The sequence below is a fragment of the Salvelinus alpinus genome, chromosome 3, assembly GCF_045679555.1.
Source record: "Salvelinus alpinus chromosome 3, SLU_Salpinus.1, whole genome shotgun sequence".
NCBI lineage: Eukaryota > Metazoa > Chordata > Actinopteri > Salmoniformes > Salmonidae > Salvelinus > Salvelinus alpinus.
In genome coordinates, this window is record NC_092088.1 from 10,767,910 (window position 1) to 10,782,370 (window position 14,461).

A 14,461-nucleotide genomic window follows, 5' to 3' on the forward strand; every position below is an offset into this window, starting at 1 on the left:
TCAAAGTAAGGTACTTAATTGCTAACCAGAAATGATTTGATAATGAGATAAAAATGACTGCATTGGACCTTTAAAGTGAAGGTAGCAAGAACGTAACCAAATGTAACATATGGATTTGCATTAGTATACACATCAAAAGTCCCAATGCAAAGTTATACCTGACTTTTCAATTGTTTTCAGTTATTACATAAAACCGATCAGAACCGATCATAATTCTGAAGTTTGAGGGATTTGTCATAGAAAGGTCCCGGCCAGCCAGCATTTTCCCTACAATGTAAACTCTGACAAAAATATCTTCAAATGTATAACTTTAAATCGTGTGCACTCATGACTACTGGTTTCAATTACATTTTCAGCCAACTTGCAAGAAAATACTTTTAGAATTTACTGTCACAAATCAGCTTGCAAGGTTGCTAGCCATCTAGCCTGCTAATGTTAGCCCTACCATCCCTACTACGTTAGTATTGCATGAGTCAGCCAGTGGCTATCAACATCTAGCTAGCTAATTTACAGCGTTATAGCGAATTGAGCTACATTAAAGTAAACCAAAGTTTTGAAAATACATAACGGCATCTAACCAGTTATCAAACATTATTATATGCAGTTATCTTAGCCAGCAAGATAGCCAGCTAGCTAACGTTAGATATTTTAGCAAGCCTAGCCAGCAAACTAACATAGCTAATCTTCCACAGTCATTACCATTCTCCAAGCAGCAGGATGTTATTCTGACAGCATGATCACATATAACTTTTTGCGCAGACATGCTAAACTTTGGGAATGTACTCTAATGCTGTACAACTGTTTTTTACTGCATTGCTACCACCTTTGAAAATATTTTAGTTTTTATTTTGTATTATTCATACCATTATTTATTTTGAAAGTTTACACACATACTGGTATGTTGAAAACTATTGTGCAGGCTATATTTAAAGAACACATTTAATCAAATGCAAATATATGTTATTGAAATGACTCATTGGAGTCTGCAAAACTGGTTGGTCTCTTGTGCTGGGAAACGGGTTTAATGTAGAGTGCTGGTGACTCCATACTCCACCCACTAGTTTTTGAGGTGGACTGTATGGCATGGCCTGCTGCTGGCTTTTCAATCTACACCCACCATAGCCCACAATGCTTTAACTGTAATAGGCTGTACATGGGATACATCTTGGCTTGAAGAGATAAAACATTTCTACCTGTCTCAGCTAAAGTGGGTTGGAAAATATGTGTAGTTTTGGATGGGGACTGTGTCGTACATATCCAGCCGTACTTCGTTCTCCATCAATCTAATTACATGTAATCCGTTACATGTAAGGGATTACAAAAAACAGTAACTGTAATCTGTTACATTACCAGCAAAAATGATTCTAATCAGATTACAAATATTTTAGAAAAACTAGATGATTACTTTGAGGATTAGTTAAAAAATTCAGAAAACATATTTGACACTTCTCTGTTTCCTCAATGACAGCATTGAAAAAAGGCGCACATTTCAATTTGAGACCACTATGATGACACACCAAATGTGTTTAATGGATCGCGGGAAAAGAGCAGGAATAGGCTTTTATAGGCTACAGTCCAAGATATGTCTTCCAATGGTGCGACTGCTGTCGGCATCCAAAGATTATCCAACATGAATAAACGCTTGGAGGTAAGGATGACAGCAGTGGTGTAGTCTACGGCGATACGGATATCACTTATTATTGATATCTACATAGCGCATTGATGTAAATCATACTGCAGCTGTCTCATTTAGCTACTTGCGCCTTACAAATTGTGGTTGTTGTCGATGGCAGTTCACAAATCTAAATGTGTATTTGAAACCAATAATGGTTGAATTTAAGAAATTTAAGCTGCCTATCAATCATTGTTTTTGAAACCAGTGGACAGCCAGTGGAAAATGCACTCTTGCAAAAGCTGCATAGTCCCAGCCTATGGAATTAAAGTGAGGCTTTTATTGCTCAAAAGAATATGCTGATAAAAAAAAATCCATAGGCCTAATGGACACATGCTCAAACTCACACACTTTTGATAGACTTAAAGGGGCAATCTGAAGTTACTGCATCCATTTTTGGACATAAAAATGATATATGTATTTCCCTTTATTCTTGAAGAATACAACTTATAAATGCGTCATGAGTTCAGTTCAACTGTCACACTCCATGAGAACCCAAAATATAAACTTGTTTTACTCCAATGTTTGTAAACATTGTAAATGTAAACAAACACTGTATAGCCCCATAACATGGTTAAAACAATCATTTTTATATCATGGATGATCAGTCCTTGCTTCCATAGCTCTGCCTATTAATCTGTGAGTGGTTACATTTCTCCAGGCCCATCCCTCAGCTTTTTACCAAAATAGGTGGATTTGCCCTTTAAACAGCTGCATATTATCAAGATATCAAAGTGTCACCAACAAAAAGGTAAACAATAGGCCTATATCAAATGCAGCATATGGTGTTCATTTTTCACATGTAAATAGCACTTTTCAGTTGTGCACAAAGCATGCCATTCCATGAGCGTAGCATTTATATTTCAACTCGAATCAATGAGCCCAACCAGTCCTCCATGACAACAAAATCATAAACAACAGAGTAGGGCTGGCTGGCTAATAAGTTCTTAGTTTTGCTCAGGTTAAAGAATTTGGCTAATCTATACTTCCAAAGTATATATACAGTGTGTGCAAATGAGGTAAGATAAGGGAGGTAAGGCAATAAATAGGCCATAGTGTCGAAGTAATACATTAATAGCAATTAAACACTGGAGTGATAGATTTGCAGAAGATGAATGTGCAAGTAGAGATACTAGGGTGCAAAGGACCAAAATAAATAAATACAGTACGGGGATGAGGTAGTTGGATGGGCTATTTACAGATGGGCTATGTGCAGGTGCAGTGATCTGTGAGCTGCTCTGACAGGTGGAGCTTCAAGTTAGTGAGGGAGATATGAGTCTCCAGCTTCAGTGATTTTTGCAGTTCGTTCCAGTCATTGGCAGCAGAGAACTGGAAGGAAGGGAGGCCAAAGGAGTGTGAGCTGAGATAAGGCGGGGCTTTACCTAGCAAAGACTTGTAGATGATCTGTGGGTTTGGCGACGAGTATGAAGCGAGGGCCAGCCAACAAGAGAGTACAGGTCGCGGTGGTGGGTAGTATATGGGGCTTTGGTGTCAAAACGGATGGCACTCTGATAGACTGCATCCAATTTGTTGGGTAGAGTGTTGGAGGCTATTTTGTAAATGACATCGCCGAAGTCGAGGATCGGTAGGATAGTCAGTTTTAGGAGGGTGTGTTTGGCAGCATGAGTGGAGGATGCTTTGTTGCGAAATAGGAAGCTGATTCTAGATTTGATTTTGGATTGGAGATGCTTAATGTGACTCTGGGAGGAGAGTTTACAGTCTAACCAGACACCTAGGTATTTGTAGTTGTCCACATATTTTAAGTCAGAACCGTCCAGAGTAGTGATGCTGGACGGGCGGGCAGGTGCGGGCAGCTATCGGTTGAAGAGCATGCATTTAGTTTTTTAATGTAAAGATTTAATTTAATCGTATTATTATATGTAGTAGAAAGCGATGGGTTAGAAGAAGCCTACATAACCAACCCATAAAGTAAAATTTAACATCCATATATGGCCAGCTATATAAACTTTAACATTGATTTATCCTGCAATAGATGTCGTTCAATTGGTAACATACATTTTTGTATTCTTCTAATGTCTCTTAAGGGGAAAGTCATCTAAAAGTAACGGAATGTAATCAAATTACTTTACTGAGTTTGGGTAATCCAAAAGTTATGTTACTGATTACAATTTTGGACAGGTAACTAGTAACTGTAACGGATTACAGTTAGAAAGTAACCGACCCAGTCCTGTTGATAAGAAAGCAAACACTTGTCTAATGACTCTGAGGATGAAGAAGATGATCAGCCAATCAGCAAGGACACACTCCAGTGTGTTTTATCAGCTGAAGAACTGTTGAGGAATTTAGGCATAAAATAAACAAGTAAATCAGTATATATCATGACCGTTAAACGAATGGGAATATTTCCATTCACAAAGAGGTGTTATGAATTTTCAAACATATAGCTGGGAGGGCTTATTTGCAGCAAAAGTCAAGGAATCAAATCCCTAATGTACAATTGTTTTTAGGAATCACCACTTTCCGTAGGTAAAACAAAGCAATGAAAAGAGAACAGTACACAACCATTGCTTCAACGGAGGCTTCAAAACATTGATATGTGTGATATTATAGAATATTTTGCGAAGGAAATGCTACCTGCAAATTTCTTAATAGTACATTTTATTTGTATAACACTTTTAATTACAGAGTTATCTCAAAGCGCTTTACAGGGGGAAAAAATAATGATTATATAGAATGAAGACAACATGCATTTAGATTCAAGGCAGGCAAAATAGCGATAGTACTGTAGGCGAGTGCTGCTAGATATATACTGTACGATACAGTCCCCCTACAAAACTACACACAGAGACTCTACTGAGTATTTTACACCCCACTTTAGCTGAGACTGGTAGAAAAGTTCTCTCTACAGCCAAATATTCTCAACATACCAGTGTCAAAATGTTTTATTTATTTTACATTTATTTAACTAGGCAAGTCAGCTAAGAACAAATTCTTATTTACAATGATTGCCTACACCAGCCACACCAAGACAACACTGGGCCAACTGTGCACCACCCTATGGGTCTCCCAAACACAGCAAGATGTGATACAGCCTGGAATTGAACCAGGGTGTCTGTAGTGATGACTAGACCACTGAGATGCCATGCCTTGACCGCTGCACCACTTGGGAGCCCTGGTCTTAATTGTTTTTTTGTTTTGTTTGTTTACTAGATTTTGTATTTGTTTTCAGAATTTTTTTATTGCCTTATCTTGTTGGCACAGTAAAATGGCAATTGATTAATATATCTTTGAATATTCGGTTAGGACGGTTAAGTCGGTTAGGACATCAACTTTGTTCATGACACAAGTCATTTTTCCAATAATTGTTTACAGACAGATTACTTCACTTATAATTCACTGTATCACAATTCCAGTGGGTCAGAAGTTTACATACACTAAGCTGACGGTGCCTTTAAACAGCTTGGAAAATTCCAGAAAATGATGGCTTTAGAAGCTTCTGATAGGCTAATTGGCATCATTTGAGTCAATTGGAGGTGTACCTGTGGATGTATTTCAAGGCCTACCTTCAAACGCAGTGCCTCTTTGCTTGACATCATGGGAAAATCAAAAGAAATCAGCCAAGACCTCAGAAGAAAATTGTAGACGTCCACTAGTCTGGTTCATCCTTGGGAGCAATTTCCAAACGCCTGAAGGTACCACGTTCATCTGTACAAACAATAGTACGCAAGTATAAACCCCATGGAACCACACAGCTGTCATACCGCTCAGGAAGGAGACGTGTTCTGTCTCCTAGAGATGAACGTACTTTGGTGAGAAAAGTGGAAATCAATCCCAGAACAACAGCAAAGGACCTTGTGAAGATGCTGGAGGAAACAGGTACAAAAGTATCTATATCCACAGTGAAACAAGTCCTATATCGACATAACCTGAAAGGCAGCTCAGCAAGGAAGAAGCCACTGCTCCAAAACTGCCATAAAAAAGCCAGACTATGGTTTGTAATTGCACAGGGGACAAAGACTGTACATTTTGGAGAAATGTCCTCTGTTCTGATGAAACAAAAATATAACTGTTTGGCCATAATGACCATCGTTATGTTTGGAGGAAAAGGGGGAGGCTTGCAAGCCGGAGAACACCATCCCAACCGTGAAGCATGGGGGTGGCAGCATCATGTTGTGGGGGTGCTTTGCTGCAGGAGGGACTGGTGCACTTCACAAAATAGATGGCATCATGAGGAAGTTAAATTATGTGTATATATTGAAGCAACATCTCAAGACATCAGTGAGGAAGTTAAAGCTTGGTCGCAAATGGGTCTTCCAAATGGACATTGAGCCCAAGCATACTTCCAAAGTTGTGGCAAAATGGCTTAAGGACAACAAAGTCAAAGTATTGGAGTGGTCATCACAAAGCCTTGACCTCAATCCTATAGAAAATGTGTGGGCAGAACTGAAAAAGCGCGTGCAAGCAAGGAGGCCTACAAACCTGACTCAGTTACACCAGCTCTGTCAGGGGGAATGGGCAAAATTCACCCAACTTATTGTGGGAAGCTTGTGGAAGGCTAGCCGAAACGTTTGACCCAAGTTAACCAATTGAAAGGCAATGCTACCAAATACTAATTGAGTGTATGTAAACTTCTGACCCACTGGGAATGTGATGAAAGAAATAAAAGCTGAAATAAATCCTTCTCTCTACTATTATTCTGACATTTCACATTCTTAAAATAAAGTGGTGATCCTAACTGACCTAACACAGGACATTTTTACTAGGATTAAATGTCAGGAATTGTGAAAAACTGAGTTTTAATGTATTTGGCTGGCCACCCGGGTGGTGGAGTGGTCTAAGGCACTGCATTGCAGTGCTAGCTGTGCCACCAGAGATTCTAGGTTTGCGCCCAGGCTCTGCCACAGCCGGCCGCGACCGGGAGGCCCATGGGCCGGTGCACAATTGGCCCAGCGTCATCCGGGTTAGGGAGGGTTTGGTCGGCAGGGATATCCTTGTCTCATTGCGCACTATCAACTCCTGTGGCGGGCTGGGCGCAGTGCATGCTGACCAGGTAGCCAGGTGTACAGTGTTTCCTCTGACACATTGGTGCGGCTGGCTTCCGGGTTGGATGCGCATTGTGTCAAGAAGCAGTGTGGCTTGGTTGGGTTGTGTTTCGGAGGATGCATGGCTCTCGACCTTCGCCTCTCCCGAGTCCGTATGGGAGTTGCAGCAATGAGACAAGACTGTAACTACTACCAATTGGAGAGAAAAATGGGTAAAATGTAAATAAATAATAATAATATTTGGCTAAGGTGTATGTAAACTTCCGACTTCAACGGTGTGATGACCTAACGATTAGTATTTTGGAAATCTTTACTGCCTAGATGACATTCTTTTCATCATCGCTATGCAAACAAGACTGATTTCCGCGACAATTTCGCTGTTTAAACAAGTTTTGTTCAGCTAAATAAAAACATTAATTCAAACTACTTTTGGGTACCTTGTTAACATTATCCACGTCTTAAACGTTGCTACGTTTCGGGAATGGCAAAGAAAACATGTAATCTGCTTAACACATTAAAGTTACTTACCTTACAGATCACGAAGTCAGCTAATTTCCACTCCATTCATATGGAAATCAGTCGATTCATACACTGGCTTGTCTGCCTGTCATGTTTTATTTGAACCTGTCCTTCCCTTATCTACACTGAAATAATATAATTTCAGTAGTCCTGTATTATGATTTTTTTTTAAATCTATTTCACATAGCTCATTAATACACCCTTTGTGGTTGAATATATATGTATATAGTGTAGGTCCTAGGATACAATGAATAATGTGGAACAAATAAAGACCATCAAATGATACCTTACAACTTACAATAATGAACACCTTGTGAAACAGCTGTGAAAACCAACCTGGCAATATTTAAGATTTTAATACATAAACTTTTATATTTCTTGGTACAGTTGTGTCATTAATTTATTTTCAGATTTTTTTGAACACTCACATGGCAATCATGGACTAAAATACTGAATTCTGGAATATAGAGTAGGTGGTTGCTGTGTGGGTGGGAGGTTCTGCCTGTCACTTGTTCTCAACAGTCAGCCAGTCTCTGAAGGGGGACTTGAAGAGGGAGACTGCAAAGTCCAGGCGTTGCTACTCTCTTTGTTATATATACTGAAACTATATTATTTCAGTGTAGATAAGGGAAGGGCAGGTTAAAATAAAAACATTACCCACATTGCAATGTTTTGAAATCCGGGCATTCATGTTGAAGGTCTCCTCATTACCATACGGACATAACATCATAATTTGTGTTGCTGGCAGAATACTAGTCCATGGTTGGCAAGAAATAGCGCAACGACGAGACAATATATATATATATATATATATATACAAATACAACACCAGTCAAAAGTTTGGAGACACCTACTCATTCAAGTGTTTTTCTTAATGTTTTACTATTTTCTACATTGTAGAATAACAGGTGAAGAAATCAAAATCATGAAATAACACCTATGGAATCATGTAGTAACCAAAACAATGTTAAACAAATCAAAATATTGTCACGATCGTTATAAGGAGTGGACCAAGATGCAGCGTGGTATTTTTCCATCCTTTATTTTGGAATAGAAAACTTTAAAGAACAAAACAACAAAACGAACAAACGAAACGTGACACTAATATAATGCTCACAGGCAACTATACATAGACAAGATCCCACAAAGCACAAAGGGGAAATGGCTGCCTAAATATGATCCCCAATCAGAGACAACGATAAACAGCTGCCTCTGATTGGGAATCATACCATGCCAACATAGATATATTATTGCCTAGATGACCCACCCTAGTCACACCCCGACCTAACCAACATAGAGAATAACAGGCTCTCTATGGTCAGGGCGTGACAAATATATGTTATATTTTAGACTCTTCAAAGAAGCCACCCTTTGCCTTAATGACAGCTTTGCACGTTCTTGGCATTCTCTCAACCAGCTTCACCTGGAAAACATTTCCAACAGTCTTGAAGGACTTCCCACATTTTCTGAGAACTTGTTGGCTGCTTTTCCTTCACTCTGCGGTCGAACGCATCCCATCTCAATTGGGTTGAGGCTGGGTGATTGTGGAAGCCAGGTCATCTGATTCAAAACTCCATCACTCTCCTTCTTGGTCAAATAGCCCTTATATAGCCTGGAGGTGTGTTGGGTCATTGTCCTGTTAAAAAAAATTATAGTCCCACTAAGCGCAAACCAGATGGGATGGTGTATCGCTGCAGAATGCTGTGGTAGCCACGCTGGTTAAGTGTCCTTGAAATCTAAATACATCACAGACATTGTCACCAGCAAAGCACCCCCACACCATCACACCTCCTCCATGGAACCACACATGCGGAAATCATCCGTTCACCTACTCTGTGTCTCACAAAGACATGGCGGTTGGAACCAAAAATCTCAAATTTTGACTAATCAGACCAAATGAGAGATTTCCACCAGTCTAATGTCCATTGCTCGTGTTTCTTGGCCCAAGCAAGTCTCTTCTTCTTCTTGGTGTCCTTTAGTAGTGGTTTCTTTGCAGCAATTCGAACATGAAGGCCTGATTCAAGCAGTCTCCTCTGAACAGTTGATGTTGAGATGTGTCTGTTACTTGAACTCCATTTATTTGGGCTGCAATTTCTGAGGCTGGTAACTCTAATGAACTTATCCTCTGCAGCAGAGGTAACTCTGGTCTTCCTTTCCTGTGGCAGTCCACACGAGAAACATTTTCATCATAGCGCTTGATGGTTTTTGCGACTGCACTTGAAGAATCTTTCAAAGTTCTTGAAATGTTCCGGATTGACTGACCATGTCTTAAAGTAATGATGACTGTCGTTTCTCTTTGCGTATTTGAGCTGTTCTTGCCATAATATGGACTTGGTATTTTACCAAATAGGCCTATCTTCTGTATACCACCCCTACCTTGTCACAACACAACTGATTGGCTCAAACACATTAAAAAGGAAATAAATTCCACAAATGAACTTTTAACAAGGCACACCTGTTAATTGAAAGGCATTCCAGGTGACTACCTCATGAAGCTGGTTGAGAGAATGCCAAGAGTTTGCAAAGCTGTCATCAAGGCAAAGGGTGGCTACTTTGAAGAATCTCAAATACAACATTTAAAAAATATTTTTATTTGTTTACACTTTTTTGGTTACTACATGATTCCATATGTGTTATTTCTTAGTTTTGATGTCTTCACTATTATTCTCCAATGTAGAAAATAGTAAAACAAAGAAAAACACTTGAATGAGTAGGTGTGTCCAAACTTTAGACTGGTAATGTGTGTGCGTGTGTGTGCGCTCTCCAGCAGGATCCCAGTGGACCTGTTAATTAGTGAATGTGCAGAGTATGCACTGGCACATTTTAATCACCCTTATGAGTGGCACTGCTGTATTCTCGCTTTATTAAAAGCTGGAGACAGACAGACAGACCGACAGCGAGTGAGGGAGTGGGAGAGACGAGCAGCGAGGGAGACAGGCAGAAAAGCATCAAAAAGTGTCCTCTCCTCCTCTTCTTTCCCCTCCAGTCTTCTTTTCTCTCCTTTCCTCTCCTCTTCGCGCCACTCCTCATCTCAGCCCTGGGCCAGTACTGTGCCAGTGTAGTGACAGGGTGTAAAGGAAATTTCAGCAGAATCCCTCCACCTGGAGCTCGGCCCCACCGCTGCAGCTGTACAAGTCAAAGATTTATGATAAACCAGCTCATCTATATGAATGAGCAAAGGTACTTATTCAGGGGGATGCGAACATCAAAGATGGGGGATTATACAGTAACACACTCTACGTGTACAGTGCATTCGGAAAGTATTCAGATCCCTTGACTTGTTCCACATTTTGTTACATTACAGCCTTATTCTAAAATGTATATTTTATATATATATTTTTCTCCATCAATCTACACACAATACCCCATAATGACAAAGCAAAAACAGGTTTACATTTTTTTGCAAATGTATTAAAAATAAAGAACATAAATACCTTATTCACATAAGTCTTCAGACACTTTGCTATGAGACTTTAATTTGGGCTCATGTGCATCCTGAGTCAAAAAGTCAAGGTGTCTGAATACTTTCCGAATGCACTGTATAATAGAGATCTAGAGATTTGAGTGGAGTGTTTGTTTTTGCTGTGTCTTCAGTACTGTAGCTTATTCATTAAAAATATGCAATATAGTCTACCTTTGCTACACCTCTATTATCCCTGAATGGGGACAGTTGATCTCCTATTTTTATATGTATATCAACCTCATACAACTTAAGAAGATAAAACTAGTCATGAATTTAAATGAGATCACATTAATACTATTTACTTAAATAGACCAGTGGAGGTTCCTCAGAGGAGGAAGGGGAGGACCATCCTCCTCAGTGAATTTCATGTTTTTTTTAAATACAATAATGTTTAGATAAAACTATACTAAATATAATCACACCAAACAATTGATTAAAACACACTATTTTGCAATGAAGGTCTACAGTAGCCTCAACAGCACTCTGTAGGATAGCAACATGCTGTAGCTGCAGGACAGCTAGCTTCGGTCCTCCTCTGGTTACATTGACTTCAATTCAAAACCTAGGAGGCTTATGGAGCTCACCCCCTTCCATAAACTTACACAGTAGTTATGACAACTTCCAGTGGAGAACAATTGAGATATGTAGTCCAAAGGAGGCAATGAGCTGATCCGATCCTGGTTAAACATGCGGCTAGGCTACAAAGAACACTTTTAAATACAACAAAACAAACGGAGTAAAGACGCTTCGGAACTGAGGGTTGAACACAGTCTCATTCACGTCTCCATCACAACCCCACTTTTGCGCAGCAGATGCTGGCTATTTATTTGGGAATTAAAGGGGAAGTGCCCTATTGGATGGAGAAGCACTGAGATGGTTCAGACAAATTCAGGGCCGTCACACACCCCCTCTCCTGGAAAAAGCCGACCATTGCCCTGGAAGGCACATCGTGGTCTGGGAAACCGAGAAAAGTCTTCTCATCACTTTCCTCTACAAGAATATTAATGACTTTGTGGCGCTCGTGCTCCTCAGCTGAGGGGTAACAGGCCTTAAGGCGTGAGACTTCTGGGTCTGGGAATCCGAGAAAAGTCTCATCACTTTCCTCTTCAAGATATCCAGGACCTTGCAGCGCTCAATCTCCTCCAATTCCTCAGCCAAGGGGTAACAGGCCTTAAGGCGTGAGACATGGACAACGCGCATATCTTCACCTGTGTCCTCTTTCACCCCCGGTAGTTCAGAGGGTCCATCTGCTCCACAATCCTATATGGTCCTTGCCATTTAGAAGTGAGTTTGACCGAGAAGAATTGTTCAGCTTTTGAGTAAGGATGAGAGCAAAGCCACGATTGGTCCAGACCGAGCATTCAGATTCCAGGGGGTCTGGCCCAAATCAACTCCATTATCTCCATTCACATTATGATTTGTATTGTCAGCTCGATGGTCAGAATGACCCTGTGTATTTCCTTTGACAGGTATGAAATGGATGAGAACATTTTCTTGGGGTGAATCCATTGTTTTAATTCCACACAAAATATTTGCTTTGGTTATTTCTCAATGTTGAGAGGTCCCGTATGGAGTTCCATTTCTTATGTAACGGTTTTGACTTGAGGTTATTGTTTATAGGGGTGCAAGGTAGGTTGTGCCTACCAGAGAAAATATTGATTTCTCCTTTTGGTTTGGGAGGAAATTAGTCCCGTCTGGTCCGTCAAGTCTACACCAATACAAAGGACTCATATAAAAGTCAGGATGGACATGCACTTTTCATAAACCCTTAAAACATTGGAAATAACTTCAAAACAACTGTATTCTTTTGAGTGGGTTGTACTACCAACATAAATGATCACACACATAATAATATAACAAATAATGAGCTCTGGTTCCTCCAGAAAAGTCGCATACTTCGGGCCTAAAAGAGTCCAGCCCGGTAAATGAGTTCAGTGAACTCAAGTGACCTTAGTCACAGAATGTTTGTCCATTCATAAAGTGTAGTGTAAACCCAGTCTCAATCATACAATCAAATATCAACTCTTTTACCACACAAACATAAATAATATCACATCTCAATAAGTCTTAAATCATCACGGTATAAATCACTCTAAAACAAATTAAATACAGTATGCAGAATAGTTGCAGTCAATCGGTCAGTCAGACAATCCAATCCGCCAGTTTTACGACTGACTGCCAACTAGGGCTGTAATTCTGATGGAAGTCATGAAGTGGCTTTGTCTCATTGTCCTCTGAGCTTCTCCTCCAAAGTCATCAGGATTTATATTTGTTTCCTGGAGTCAGCGAGCATCGTGGTGGACGCTAAGTGGGGGGGACGGACGCTAAGTGTGGGGGGGGGGGTAATTAGTGAGACGGACCGCTCTGTTTCCTGATTGAGCGTGTTTGGAGAGTGTTCTGAAGGCAGGAGCGGACAGAACAACTTCAGACTCAGACTAACAGTGACTTTCACACACTGTTCAAGGGTACACCAAAAATGTTGCCCTCAGAAGAGTCCTCCCTTAAAGTGTCCAACTCAGTCGGATTAATTAACTGAAATGTGCTGTAGTGTTAAGAAGGATTTAATTCAGTTAGGCATTTACATTTTTGTAATATACCATGCACTCTAATCCAGAGCAATTTACAGTAGTGTGTGCATACATTTACATGCTTTGTTTTGTACTTTTTAGACCAAATACAACCTTCAGGAAACAAAATTGCTTCAGTGAAAAGTAATAATTACTTTTCATAATATTCCTATTGTTTGTCCCAGGGGCATCTACACTGAAGAAAAGTACAGTATGTCGGGACTAAATCAAATCAAATCAAATGTGACTAGGGTATAATATGAGACAAACCATGTAATGTCCTCTCTCCCTGTCCACTCAGGCTGGTACGATGGTGGACGTCCTTCTGAAGGAGCTGACCCCCACCATGCCCGTCATCTTCATCTGAGCCATCTCCGTGGATAAGCAGGAAGTGAGTAAAGTCTACCAGTATCCCGTCTAGAAGACCAGACAGAGGAACCACACTCTTAGAATAAAGGGTTCCAAAAGGGTTCGTCGGCTGTCCCCATAGGAGAACCCGTTTTGGTTCCAGGTAGAACCCTTTTGGGTTCCATGTAGAAAGGGTTCTACCTGCAATCAAAAAGGGTTCTTCAAAGGGTCCTTCTATGGGGACAGCCGAAGAACCCTTTAAGGTTCTAAATAGCACCTTTATTTCTGAGTGCGCCTACGTATGAACCTTTAACCTCAAGACCAAAGAGAACCCCTCCAAGTGGACCCTAGCTGGAGTGGCTCTGCTACTGCAGATTTTGATGCAAGTTTTATCTTGCATCAAAATCCTTTTTGATCCATATCCATATAAAAAAAATCATTTTCTTAGCACATAAACATTAACCTAACTAGCTAACTGTACAGAACACTTATCAGAAAGTCTTTATACTTTTTTGTTGTTGTTACTATTTGAGTTCTAGTTTGATCTCACCTGTCGAAATGAGGACATTTTCCTGTCGAAATAAGGAAAGTGAGAATTGTGAAAATAAATATAGAACTAAATCCTAAATCTAAATCTAAAATTGTCTAAATCCTATCCTATGTGCCTGAAGATAAACCCTGCACCAAATAGATGTCTTTGTCCTGTAATAATTCAATCAGAATAATCATGTATTAAAAAACATGTTATAGGCCAACTCTGGCTCTCTCATATTGTAGTCTCTTATTTTTTTAAACAGCACTTTGTAGAATAAAGACTTTCATATTTAACAATTTAAGAGTGCAGTGAGGTGTTTGGTGTTCACTGCTTTTCCCCCCATTTCCAACATCT